We start from the raw sequence: 12,828 nt of genomic DNA, 5'->3' as shown, positions 1-12,828 counted from the left end.
CTGCTGTATATGAATTCCTATCATAATGGATAGCCAAAGCTACCATAAGCCACACTAGGTGGTAGTCACTAGGAAAGCTGCAGGAAAAATTAAAGGAAAACGGCCACATATTTCTCCCGCCCCACATGTACTGGAGGATAGTGCGGGAGATGCTGATTAAAACGAGCCCTACCTTGGTCTGATCCACGCCGCCATTCGCCCGCACTTGTAGTTTTAATCTCTGTGTATATCCGGCTGTAACTGGCAAAGGCGGTGCTTCTGCGGGCTAACTGACACTGACGTCAGCGCCGCTCATGAATATTCATCCCTCCTGTTCTCCCTCTCTTCGCCGCTCCTAACCAGATGGAGGGATGAATATTCATGAGCGGCGCTGATGTCAGTGTCAGTTAGCCCGCAGAAGCACCGCCTTTGCCAGTTACACAGAGATTAAAACTACAAGTGCGGGCGAACGGCGTCGCGGATCAGACCAGGGTAGGGCTCGTTTTAATCAGCATCTCCCGCACTATCCTCCAGTCCATGTGGGGCGGGAGAAAATATGTGACAGTTTTCCTTTAAGTTTTAAATGCCACCTACTAAAGCCAATGAACAACTATCTAATTTATGGTCAAGCCAGATCCTATAGAAAGATAAACCCTGTCCATTCTGGTAAAAGCCACTTTCACACAGCTACAATACTATTGTTAACAATACATCTGTAATATAAGTAGTTTTTTTTTTTTTTTACAGTTTTGATCACTTTTTTCAACATCTTTGCAGTCTTTTTTATGTATTTTTAGCAATGTATTGGCTGTAGCAAAAGTTATAGCCCTAAAAACTGCTATTTTCATGGAGAGGCCTTAAAAACCCAAAATAGGAGCCATAATACAGCATAAAAAACTGCTTTATTTTGGGCAATAGACAACATTAAGAATAAACAAACAAATAAAAAAAAAAGAGTCCAACATTTCATTTTCACTCAAAAGTTAAAAAGTATAGCATATAGTTTATTTTTAGCTGATTTTTGAACTGCTGTTATATGGTTCAAAACATGGAAAAAAAAAACAAGTGGGGACATGGCATAATAGTGGAGAAACACTAAGACATCCAGACAACCTAATTACCATAAATGCAGATAATGTGGGTGCTACGGAGCCTTGGAGAGTAGTGGTTTAACCCTTGGGTGTTGAAAATAAGGGTTTGAAGACTTGGCCTAATAATAGCATACAAAATACAGGAATTACACAAAAAAAAAAAGTGTTTAGTTATGATATATAGAGAGGGACATGTCCTTAACAACAAGCTCTCAGATCTTGACTTCTACCAAGCCTCAGCCTTCACACTCAACCGCATTCTGGCTCTGTGAGACGTCGTCCTCTACGTGCGCCCACTGAAAAGCTGTTGGTGGTGACATGGCGCAGAGGATTAGCCAGGAAAATGACAGCCATGCAGGTCACACAGCCAGTTGTGGGGCAGCTGTTTGAGCAAATCCTTATGACAAGCTGGAGGACAGATGGGATTCCTTTGAACAGCTGTTGCCTTGAGGTCCAGTCAGAGCAGGCAGAGGAAGCATAGACACTGAAGGGGATGGCTTTTATTTGGCTGACTGCGCCCCCCATCCCAGGCCAAAAGCAGACAGAGCGGCCATTTACAGTGGGACAAAAAAATATTTAGTCAACCACCAATTGTGCAAGTTCTCCCACCTAGAGGCGCCTGTAATTTTTATCATAGGTATACCTAAACGATGAGAGACATAATGACAAAAAAAAAAAGTCACATTGATTTAAAAAAAATTTTTTTGAAAATTATGGTGGAAAATAAGTATTTGGCCACCTACAAACAAGCAAGATTTCTGGCTCCCACAGACCTGTAACAACTTCTTTAAGAGTTTCCTCTGTCATCCGCTTGTTACCTGTATTACTGGCACCTGTTTGAACTTGATATCAGTATAAAAGACACCTGTTCAGAGCCTCTAACAGTCACACTCCAAACTCCACTATGGCCAAGGACACCAGAAACAAAATTGTAGACCTGCACCAGGCTGGGAAGACTGATCCTGCAATAGTCAAGCAGCTTTGTGTGAAAAAAATCAACTGTGGGAGCAATTATTAGAAAAATGTAAGATATACAAGACCACTGATAATCTCCCTCGATCTGGGGCTCCTCGCAAGATCTCACCCAGTGGCGTAAAAATGATCACAATAACAGTGAGCAAAAATCCCAGAACCACACAGGTGGGCCTAGTGAATGATCTGCAGAGAGCTGGGACCAAAGTAACATAGGCTACCATCAGTAACACACTACATCGCCAGGGAATGAAATCATGCAGTGCAGACGTTTCCCCCTGCTTAAGTCAGTACATGTATGGGCCCTTCTGAAGTTTGCTAGAGAGCATTTTTCGATGATCCAGAAAAGTATTGGGAGAATGTCATATGGTCAGATGGAACCAAAGTAGAACTTTTTAATAAAAACTCAACTCATGTTTGGAGGAGAAATAATGCTTGGATGGAGTTGCATCCAAAGAACAACATACCTACTGTGAAGCATGGGGGTGGAAACATCATGCTTTGGGGCTGTTTTTCTGCTAAGGGACCAGGACGACTGATCCGTGTAAAGGAAAGAATGAATGGGGCCATGTATCATGAGATTTTGAGTGAAAACCTCCTTCCATCAGCAAGGGCATTGAAGATGGAACGTGGCTGGGTCTTTCAGCACGACAATGATCCCAAACACACCAACCGGGCAACAAAGGAGTGGCTTCATAAGAAGCATTTCAAGGTCCTGGAGTGGCCTAGCCTGTCTCCAGATCTCAACCCCATAGAAAATCTTTGGAGGGAGTTGAAAGTCCATGTTGTGCAGCGACAGCCTCAGAACATCACTGCTCTAGAAGAGATCTGCATGGAGGAATGGGCCAAAATACCATCAACAGTGTGTGAAAACCCTGTGAAGTAGGAATCAACCGATATCGTTTTTTTAGGGCCAATACCGATAATCTGTGGCCTTTCAGGCCTATAGCTGATAATTTATACCGATATTCCGGTATAAGTTATCGGCTATTTCTCTCTTCCCCCCACCCCCGAAGAAGCCGCTGCAGATCATTGATTTAAAGCGGGCGCTTTAAATCAATGAACTGCAGCGACTTTGGCTGAATCAGAGACCACTGCCGCCGCCCGCTTCTCTCCCCCTGCCATTCCGGGGGTCCTCCTAACCACCGCCGCTGCCCCCCAGCCATCCCCTACTACCCCCACACCGCACGCCACCCCCACCCCATTGCCTCCCCTATCCCCGGTTTTATAATGACCTGTTCCCGGGGTCCGAGCTACTTCTGGCTCCCGTCCTGAGCTGTCACTGTGCGCACTGACGGTGATGTCACGTTGAGGACATCGCTGCGCAGCGCACAGCGGAACGCAGCAGGAGCCAGAAGTAGCGCGGGCCCCAGACCCCGGGAACAGGTAATTATGAAACCTGGGACAGGGGAGGCAATGGGGGTGGCGTGTGGTGCGGTGGGGGGGGGGGGTGGCGTGCGGTGGGGGGGTGGCGTGCGGTGGGGGGGGGGGGCGACGTGCGGTGGGGGGGGCGGGGGGTATGACATTATCGGATTATCGGCAAGGTAATTGCCGATATCGATAACGTCAAAAATCGTGAATATCGGCCGATAATATCGGCCAAACCGATAATCGGTCGATCCCTACTGTGAAGACTTACAGAAAACGTTTGACCTCTGTTATATACTCTTTGTTGGCAATGACAAAGTATTGAGAGGAACTTTTGTTATTGACCAAATACTTATTTTCCACCATAATTTGCTAATAAATTCTTTAAAAATCAGACAATGTGATGTTAAGGATTTTTTTTTTCTTATTATATCTCTCATAGTTGAGGTATACCTATGATCAAAATTACAGGCCTCTCATCTTTTTAGGTGGGAGAACTTGCACAATTGGTGGCTGACTAAATACTTTTTTGCCCAATTGTACATCCAACATTCCTCAGTCATCACATGGCCAAGATAAGTAAACCCCATGATTTCACAACAACAGTTTATTTAAGCTACAGCCCTGCCATAGCAGAGAGGGGAGAAGTCATGTGTTTTTTCTTCAATGTTTAATTTACTCTTTCCAGACACAAATCAAAGAGAAAGCAAAAAGAAGAAAGAGGCTTCACATTCAGTATTGTAAAGTGCCAGCAACAAAGCATAAAAGAAAGATGCAAACTTAATGCACCATGTGTAAACTTGGTTATGTTTTATTTTACATATTTTTACAACTAAGGCCAAAAAGTCACAAAATATTACATGGATTGTCTTGTGATGTCACCACTCACGGTAATATTACATTTCAGACCTATCAGAGCTACACAACACAGTCCCAGCACAATAGCTTACATGGTGAGTGCAGTTGTTTCAGCTTTGAAGAGCCACTGCTCTTGTTAAAAACATTAGTAGGTAAAAAAATAAAATAAATGGACATCCCCTTTAAGAAGCAATCGTGCTCTATGGCTATAATGGGTAGTGGGCTGTAAAAAAAGTGACAACCACTCTGGACTGAAGTTACGTCACCTTGGAGATATATTAGACATGTTCGAGGAATAAGTCAAGTCCAACTGAGAAAATGCCATCATCTAATATCCGCTTCACTTTTCCAATTATCAACTTCAGCTTGGGTAAAAAAGACATGGCTATTAAGACTTTTAAATGTATAGATAGAGTTAATAAGTGATGATATGCTTGGTCCAAGCTGCCATACAAAGACTGCACTGTAGCCTATGCCAAGGAAGCATCAGTGAGAGGACAAAGTCCAATAACCATCCTCGTGGCCTACATCTTTATGGGTTACACATAAACATTATAGGCAAGACCTCATTACAGTAAGAAAATATGTCAAACATTTAACTGAACCTCTCCCAAGGTCACAAGAAGGACAAGTTTGATATAAGAATGTCACCCTGTCTTAGAAGTGCAGCAGTGCAATCCGTAAAAAAAATAAAGTCCCATAAGACAAGGTCCCACCATCTCATACTGCTGACTGCTATAAGCACATCCACGTAAGCTCCGGCTGAAAGGACTCCTAGTGCATTAATCCCAGGAGATCAGCCCTTGTCAGACGAGCTTAGCGCAGTAGTGTATCGATTCCCTAAGCTCTACAGCCAGAAGTCGCAGAAGTGGAGCAGGAGGTGGAGAAAGTCAAATCCACGACAAGACACTTATACTATCACAAGCTGCACTTACTGTATAGAAGACACGTGCCTCTAGAAGGAAAAGGATCACTTCATGAAAGCAGAAGGAAAAAAATGAAAACAATTGGGGCATGAAAAAGTCTTCAGTTAGACAAACCAAAGGGAACCAGAGAACGCTTAAACAGGACACATGTCCAGATGGACCCAAGTAGGGTCTGGCACGGTGTCATTGTTTCTGTGTCAGAAGACATGAATTTAAAAAAAGCAGTCCCACCATTTATAAAACAACCCCAAGCAGATATTTGACTCACAAATAGTACATATGAAACGCTTTATCAGATTCCAAAATATGTACAGATCAAACACTAGACCTCCTAAATAATGATTTGGACCCCCCCTTTTTTTTATCAGCTCTTCCGTACATTAACCTTATCCCTTGTATGTAAAGATTGCCTTATATAAATACAAAGGCCACTAAAGTTTACAGACACTAGATCAGTCATAAAACCATGTAGATCTTACAGGGGTACTCAAGAGAAAAACAATCTTTTCAAATCAACTGGTGGCAGAAAAATAAACAGATTTGTAAATGACTTCTAAAAAAAAGAAATTTAAATCCTTCCAGTACTTATCAGCTGCTGTATACTACAGAGGAAGTTTTGTAGTTCTTTCCAGTCTTACCACAGTGCTCTCTGCTGCCACCTTTGTCTATATCAGTATGAAGATTTGTGATTGAGACACTGTTGGAAACTAAAAGCAGTTTTTAGAGGTCTTTTTCTTAGCAGCTGGCATAAGATATCTGTACCACTTGCAAAACCACTGTCCTACACCACCACGTTATACCCCTGCATTTATTTAAGACCAGCAGGGGTGTGGAAATTTTATAAAAAAAACTACTTGTCCACGGGACTAAAATGGAGCAAAATCTACTTGTCCCTCATGACGATCCACTTGTCCGGCCAATTTTCACTTTTACGCTCTCGTTTTTTCCTCCTCGCCCTATAATAGCCATAACTACCTGCTATAATGACACTTTTTAATTTTTCAATAACATTCTCTGAACCAAAAAAATATATAAATATATATTAAGGTAAGTGAAATTGAAATAGTAAAAGATAATTTTGCAGATTTGGTGGTTTTTCTTTTCTGCGCCATTTACCTTGTGGTCAGATAAAATGTTAGTTTTATACTTTAGGCCGCCTGATTACAGCGATACCAGATTTGTATCGTTAACGTCATGTTTTACTAATTCTGGACTTTTTCTAATTTTTTTAATTGCCATTTTTTAACCCCTGTAGCTTTATTTTTTTCCGCATACCAGGCTGTATGAGGGCTCATTTTTTGCGCCATAATCTGTTTTTTGTATCGGTGCCATCTTGGTATTGATCTGACTTTTTAATCGCTTTTTAACTTTTTTTTTCTGAGATATTATAAAAAATTTCAAATCTGTGGTTTGGTATTTTTTTTTACATTTACCGTACGGGATACATAATGTTATATTTTAATAGGTTCTACAATTACGCACGAAGCGATACCAAATATGTTTATTTTTATTATGTTTACATGTTTTTATATAGGTAAAGGGGGTGATTTGAACTTTTAACATGGAAGGGGTTAATGCAGCGGTCTTCAAACTGTGGCCCTCCAGATGTTGCAAAACTACAACTCCCAGCATGCCCGGACAGCCAACAGCTGTCCTGGCATGCTGGGAATTGTAGTTTTGTAACATCTGGAGGGGCACAGTTTGAAGACCACTGGGTTAATATGTGTTTTTCAAACTTTTATTAAAACTTTTATTATAATTTTTTTTTTTGACACTTTATTAGACTTATGAGGAATCATTAGATTCCTCAGACAGATGAATAGAGTTCTATTGAACTCTATTAATCTGTGCACTCTGTGATCCATTGATAGAGCCTGGTCCAGCCAGGATCTATCAATGACAGAGCTGGGACTGGAGGAAGCAGAGGTAAGTCCTCCGGTTACCTCCATAATGGATCGCCCCCCTGCGATCGCGCTGCGGGGGGGGGGGGGGCGATCCACCCCACTAGCCCACTAGGGAGCATACACATCTCCCTTTAGACGCCGCTGTATGCTTTGACAGCGGCGATCTAAAGGGTTAATAGCCAGCCGCGGCGATCGCCTCATGCTGGCTATTAGCGGCGGCCCCCGGCTACTGAGAACAGCCGGGGGCTGCAAAGTATGGAGCGGGCAGGAATCCCGAGCCCGCTCCATACATACTGCAGAGCGCCGCATGCATCTCCCCGTGCAGACGTGCGGGGAGTGAAGGCAGAGGACGCAGGTCTGCACGGGGAGAAATAAGCCACGCCCCCTCATCTCCCCCCGCACGTCTGCAGAGCAGGGGAGAGAAGACAAATACACAGCTTCTCATCTCCCCCGCTCTGCTTCGGAGGACACAGGCTGCAGAGTATGGAGCGGGCAGGAGTCGGGTGACCGCTCCATACAGACTGCAGATCGCCGCACTTGTCAGGTCCGGCCCTGCTTGCCCGAAGCCGGGCTAAGGGCCGGACAAATTCACCTGCCCGGCACCCAAAACTGCTAGTCCCGGGCGTCGGGCGATAGAAATTTCACATCCCTGGACCACCAGGCAATAAATACAACATCCACTCCCACACTAGACCAAGAGGCCATCAGGCCAAATATTTGTTGTCTAAACTTTTTTAAAGTCAAGAGAATCTTGTAGACAGAAAAATACTACTCTTACGGGATCGATACCTTGAAGAGGACATCACACTACCATGGAGACTGCCAGCGTATTTAGTAGGTATATTACCAGAATATCATTGGTGTGATATAGATGTTTAGGACTATGGAAAATACAGTGTTAATGATCAACTGTGCCATTAATTCACAAACGGCATTTAGGCAATCTCAAAAGTGAAAAAAATAAAGCCTTTGATATGTGTTTCCCATTTAACTTCTTTCAGCAACATATGTTCATTTTTTATCTGCATATAAATGCCTCCGGTTATACCGAGCGAACAACAGGTGGATCATCAGAGCAGCACCTATGATGATGAGGAGGAAAAAAAAAAAACACATCTTTTCCCGAACGCATCCTTGGCAAAGATCAGTGTCCAGGAAAGTCTGTAACTCGACAGATGTCCAAGGAAATGAGAAGCCCTTGATTCTCCCGTAACCAAAGTAATTGTTCTCTATGGCAAAATCCCATAAAAACAACTAGTATCTTACATTGGCGCTAAACAGATGTGCCAGGCCCTGCATATTTCCACTTCTTTCCACTCAATTGATGACATTTTTTTCACTCTTTATTACAGGATTAATAGCTGGAGTACAGAAATCTATTTCCTGCTAAAAAAAAATTATACTAAAAAATAACATCTATAGTAGTCTGGGAACTGGACAAAAGGGAAATCCTGGACCAGCTGTATCACTGTTGTAGAATTGGCCCAGTTGGAGAATCACAGGTTTAAGAACATGTATAATATGGGCTAGAATGTCATAGGTTAAAGAACATGTATGGTAAGGGTGAAAACGGTATGGGCTAGAATGCTAGAAACTCCAACAAGTCTTCAAATGAATTAAACATATGCCAACACTGTTACAGCATGATGTCTTCCAAACCAGCACAATTAGAGCCTCCACATAGTCTCATCCGATTCTATGATGTACCATGTGATGACAACCTTCTACCCAAAGCTCAATAGGTGCTGTGGCTCTAAGCCAAGACTGCAACTCAATGTCAATCAGCAGCCTTGGCACAAAAGTCAGGGATATTAAATCTAGAATGTAATACAACAACAGCATCCATCGGAAATTCTGACATTTTAACCCAGAACTACAACAAATGTGAAGTTCACAAAAAAAAAAATAACAATGTTTATAACTGACCTTTGTGTTGAGACTACAACCTAAAAAAAATAAAATATATAAAATAGATGAAATATTTAAAGCGTATTAACAGATTATATCTGGAGCTATGAATTATGTCAACTCCAGGGATAGAAGAATTAAAATATCCTGATAGCAGCAAGTTCCCTCTGGCAGATAAAACACATGAGGCTGGAAAGGATCCGCTCTCACCCGCTAGCAGTAAATATGTCTGAAAATCTAAACGTGAAGGGTGAGCGGAGGTCAGCATGTCTTCAGAATAAAGCACTGTAAGCAACGCAAAAATATTATTCTCTAAATTCTTTTGAGTCCTCCATCTTCTGTCCTGTTACTCAAAAATTCTATCAGGATATTTGTTTGTTTTATCTGTTTAGGTAAAGCTTGGTGAAAACCAATATGGCTGCCACAACAGTTCCTTTGACCATGGTCAAATGACATGGAGATTATTTGACACCCTTGTTCGTATGTCTTGTTTAGTTGACGGTGGTAGACTACCTGTGCATGCTATCATACCTGGTGAACACAACAGTAATATAATATGGCCTCCGTATATTGCCATGATATCATCCTATTTCACACACCGATTACAGAGAGTACACAATGAGTGATCATTTCTTATAGAGAAACACTCAGTAGCCGGGCCCAGCGAGGGCTATTTATATGTCACCCTAATATCTCCAAGCCACACTTAACAGCCACTTCAGGCTATTGGAGCTAATGGCTTCAACATATTTGATGGCTAACCGCCCCTTCACCGAGTGCCCATTCTAGCCGTATTACCACCTCAGAGAAGTCATTCAGCCAATGTCAGTAATAGGAAACTCTAAAATATTAACCCCCTATCTGCCCAAAACCAAACAATGACATAGGATAGTAAAGTATGTCAGCACATGTGGCAGATTTATTTTAGAAATCCATTCCATATATCTGCTGTCCGCTCAGTGCTGTCAAAAAGAGGAAAAGGGAAAGAAATGGATTTCTGCAGTGCCCATTGCAAAGAATTGCAGTCACAAAAAAATGTATGAAACCATCTGCCCCAAGTGAATACACCCCAATAATGACAGGATCAAACTCGTAGTTCCTATATATAGGAGACCATATTATAGTGGTTAAATTCTCATACAAATAGAGCAGTATTATTGTAGTTATATTCTAGTAGTTAGAAGTTATATTCTATTAGTAGTCGTTAGTTATATTCTTGTACATAGGGGGCAGTATTATAGTAGTTATATTCTTTTACATATGGGACAGTATTATAGTAATTATATTCTTGTACATAGGGGGCAGTATTATAGTAGTTATATTCCTGCACATAGGTGGCAGTATTATTCATTTACACAGGTGACAGTATTAATAGTTATATTCTTGCACACAGGAGGCAGTATTATAAAGCTTACATTTTTTTAAATGAAGTGCAGCATTATTAAAGTCTAACAATGAATCCAATGTACAAGAAAGTAATTGAGTTCACACAAAGTGGATTTGTTGTGGATGGAATTTTAACAAATCTCCCCCACATAGTTTTGGACCCACAGTGTGGATTTTTAAATTCACAGCCTGTCAATTTCAACTGTAGGCCAGTAAAACAGGATCATCAGGGGAGCAAAGAATCACTGTCACTAGAGCAGCAGCGGATCACTATACAAGTATACAGTTTTTATTTTTTTCTTTTACAGATGCTTGAATCTACAGATCTGGATCATATTCTGTATCATATTCTGTATAGATTTTTCCTACAGATTTCCCTGTGGATTTGTAGAAGGAAATTTAAGAAGCAAATACACTGTGTGATTCCTGTACAAAGTGGTATTATAGTAGTTACATTCTTTCACACAGGAGGCAGTATTATATAATTTATATTCTTGTACTATACACAGGGCGCAGTATTATAATGGTTGAATTTTTCCTTACAGAAATCTGGACATGGGGGGGGGGGGGGAGTAACAAAGTGGTTCTCTCTTGTACATGGGGTCAGTATTATAGCTGACCCCATTGGCTGTCCGGGCATGCTGGGAGTTGTAGTTTTGAAACATCTGGAGGTCCGCAGGTTGAAGACCACTGCCCGGGCCTTCGTCATCATCCAGCCCCCCCCTCCCCCCTTTAGTTTTGTACTTACCTCCGCTCGGCGGGACGTTCGGGTGAGCTGGTCCGTGCCATCTGTGCTGCAGGACCGTCCGGTGGGGAGGGATAGTCGTTCCGGGCTGTCCATCTTCACCGGGTGGGCCTCTTCTCCGCGCCCGGAATAATGACGTTGCCTTGACGGCGATGCACAGGGACGTTCATGAGCAATGTCCCTGTGCGTCGTCATCAAGGCAACATCATTACTCCGGGGCCGGGCACGAAGCACGGAGAAGAGGCACCCCACGGTGAAGATGGACTGCCCAGAACGACTATACCTCTCCACCGGACGGTCCTGCAGCACAGATGGCACGGACCAGCTCACCCGAACGTCCCGCCGAGCGGAGGTGAGTACAAAACTAAAGGGGGGAGGGGGGGCTGGATGATGACGAAGGCCCGGGCAGTGGTCTTCAACCTGTGGACCTCCAGATGTTTCAAAACTACAACTCCAAGCATGCCCGGACAGCCGATGGCTGTCTGGGCTTGCTGGGAGTTGTAGTTTTGAAACATCTGGAGGTCCACAGGTTGAAGACCACTGAGGGTGGAGAGTTCACTCGAGTATAAGCCGAGGGGGGTGTTTTCAGCACGAAAAATCTTGCTGAAAAACTCTGCTTATACTCGAGTATATACGGTAGTTATATTCTTGTACTGAACATAGAAAGCAGTATTATAGCAGTTATATTCTTGTTTATAAATGGCAGTATTATAGCAGTTAAGCGCAATCACAAGGCATGATACTTCTAGACTGACCTGGTGGTAATGGTGGTTTTCGCCCCACACAAAGGGGTTAAGAGGACATAAGACAGCCGCCCTGCAGAAATGACTGAGAGAAGCCTGCAGCCCACACCATTAATATCAGTCACTTCTCCCCGCTCACATTACAGTGTCAGGAGCTGTCAGCAGCCAGGAGATGCTGCACGTTTGCTGCTCTCATGAACATTGATTTAGATTAAGTATCTCCGTGTTTCCGCTTTATTATGCCGATATAATTAAAATACCAATATTCTCTTGCTGGCGGCCACACCAGGTCCGAAAATGGAAATCCTATTTATATTAATCTTTATTAAATAGAAATGAGTGTGCTAAACACCAGGACGCTACACTCCACACTCAGGCTTAACTCCTTCTTGCTGGGCCTCAGGGTTCCCGACATTGCATGGCACAAGAGGACCACTAGTACTGTAAGGAAGCTCGACCCAAGTGCTTCAATGATTCCGGTTTGTCTTATGTAAGTCTGACAACAGTAAGACAGGAATTAGAAGGCATTTTCAGGAATCAGTTGGGAATAAACACACAAGCCCCCAGAATGACTCCAATTGTTTGGAGTGACTGAACAATGACATATTGATGCATGGGATGACTGAACAATGACACCTTAAAGGGGTAACCCGGCCCAAGTCATCTCATCCTCTATAGGAAGCATAGGGGATAAGATGCCTGATCACAGGGGTCCCGCTGCTGCGGACCCCCGCGATCTCCGTGCTGCACCCACCATGCATATACTTGCATTGAGGGGGCATGGCCGTGACATCACGAGCGTGGCCTGCCGTGACATGCTCTGTGCACCGGATGTCTGGGGTGCTGCAGCAGAGATCGAAGGGGTCCCCACCGGCGGGCCCCCGATGATCAGACATCTTATACCCTATCCTTTGGATAAGGGATAAGATGTCTACGGGCGGAGTACCC

The 12,828-nt window shown here is 43.1% G+C and overlaps 1 protein-coding gene across 4 annotated transcripts in view; it reads right to left on the bottom strand.

Annotated features, from left to right (window-relative positions):
* The window catches only part of PLXNA1 (plexin A1), a 327,026-nt gene that overhangs the window by 158,786 nt on the left and 155,412 nt on the right, over positions 1–12,828 (bottom strand). Inside the window, exon 1 of one of the 4 annotated variants that reach the window (XM_056524881.1) lies at positions 173–287. The exons of the other annotated variants lie outside the window; for them this stretch is intronic. The gene's annotated coding sequence lies outside the window, so the exon portion shown is untranslated. Of the gene's footprint in view, positions 1–172; positions 288–12,828 lie in introns of those variants that run through there. 4 annotated transcript variants of the gene reach the window in all.

The sequence above is a fragment of the Hyla sarda genome, chromosome 6 (assembly GCF_029499605.1).
Source record: "Hyla sarda isolate aHylSar1 chromosome 6, aHylSar1.hap1, whole genome shotgun sequence".
Taxonomy (NCBI): Eukaryota; Metazoa; Chordata; class Amphibia; order Anura; family Hylidae; genus Hyla; species Hyla sarda.
The sequence above is the reverse complement of the archived record's forward strand: the minus strand, read 5'-3'. Positions and strand labels throughout refer to the sequence as shown.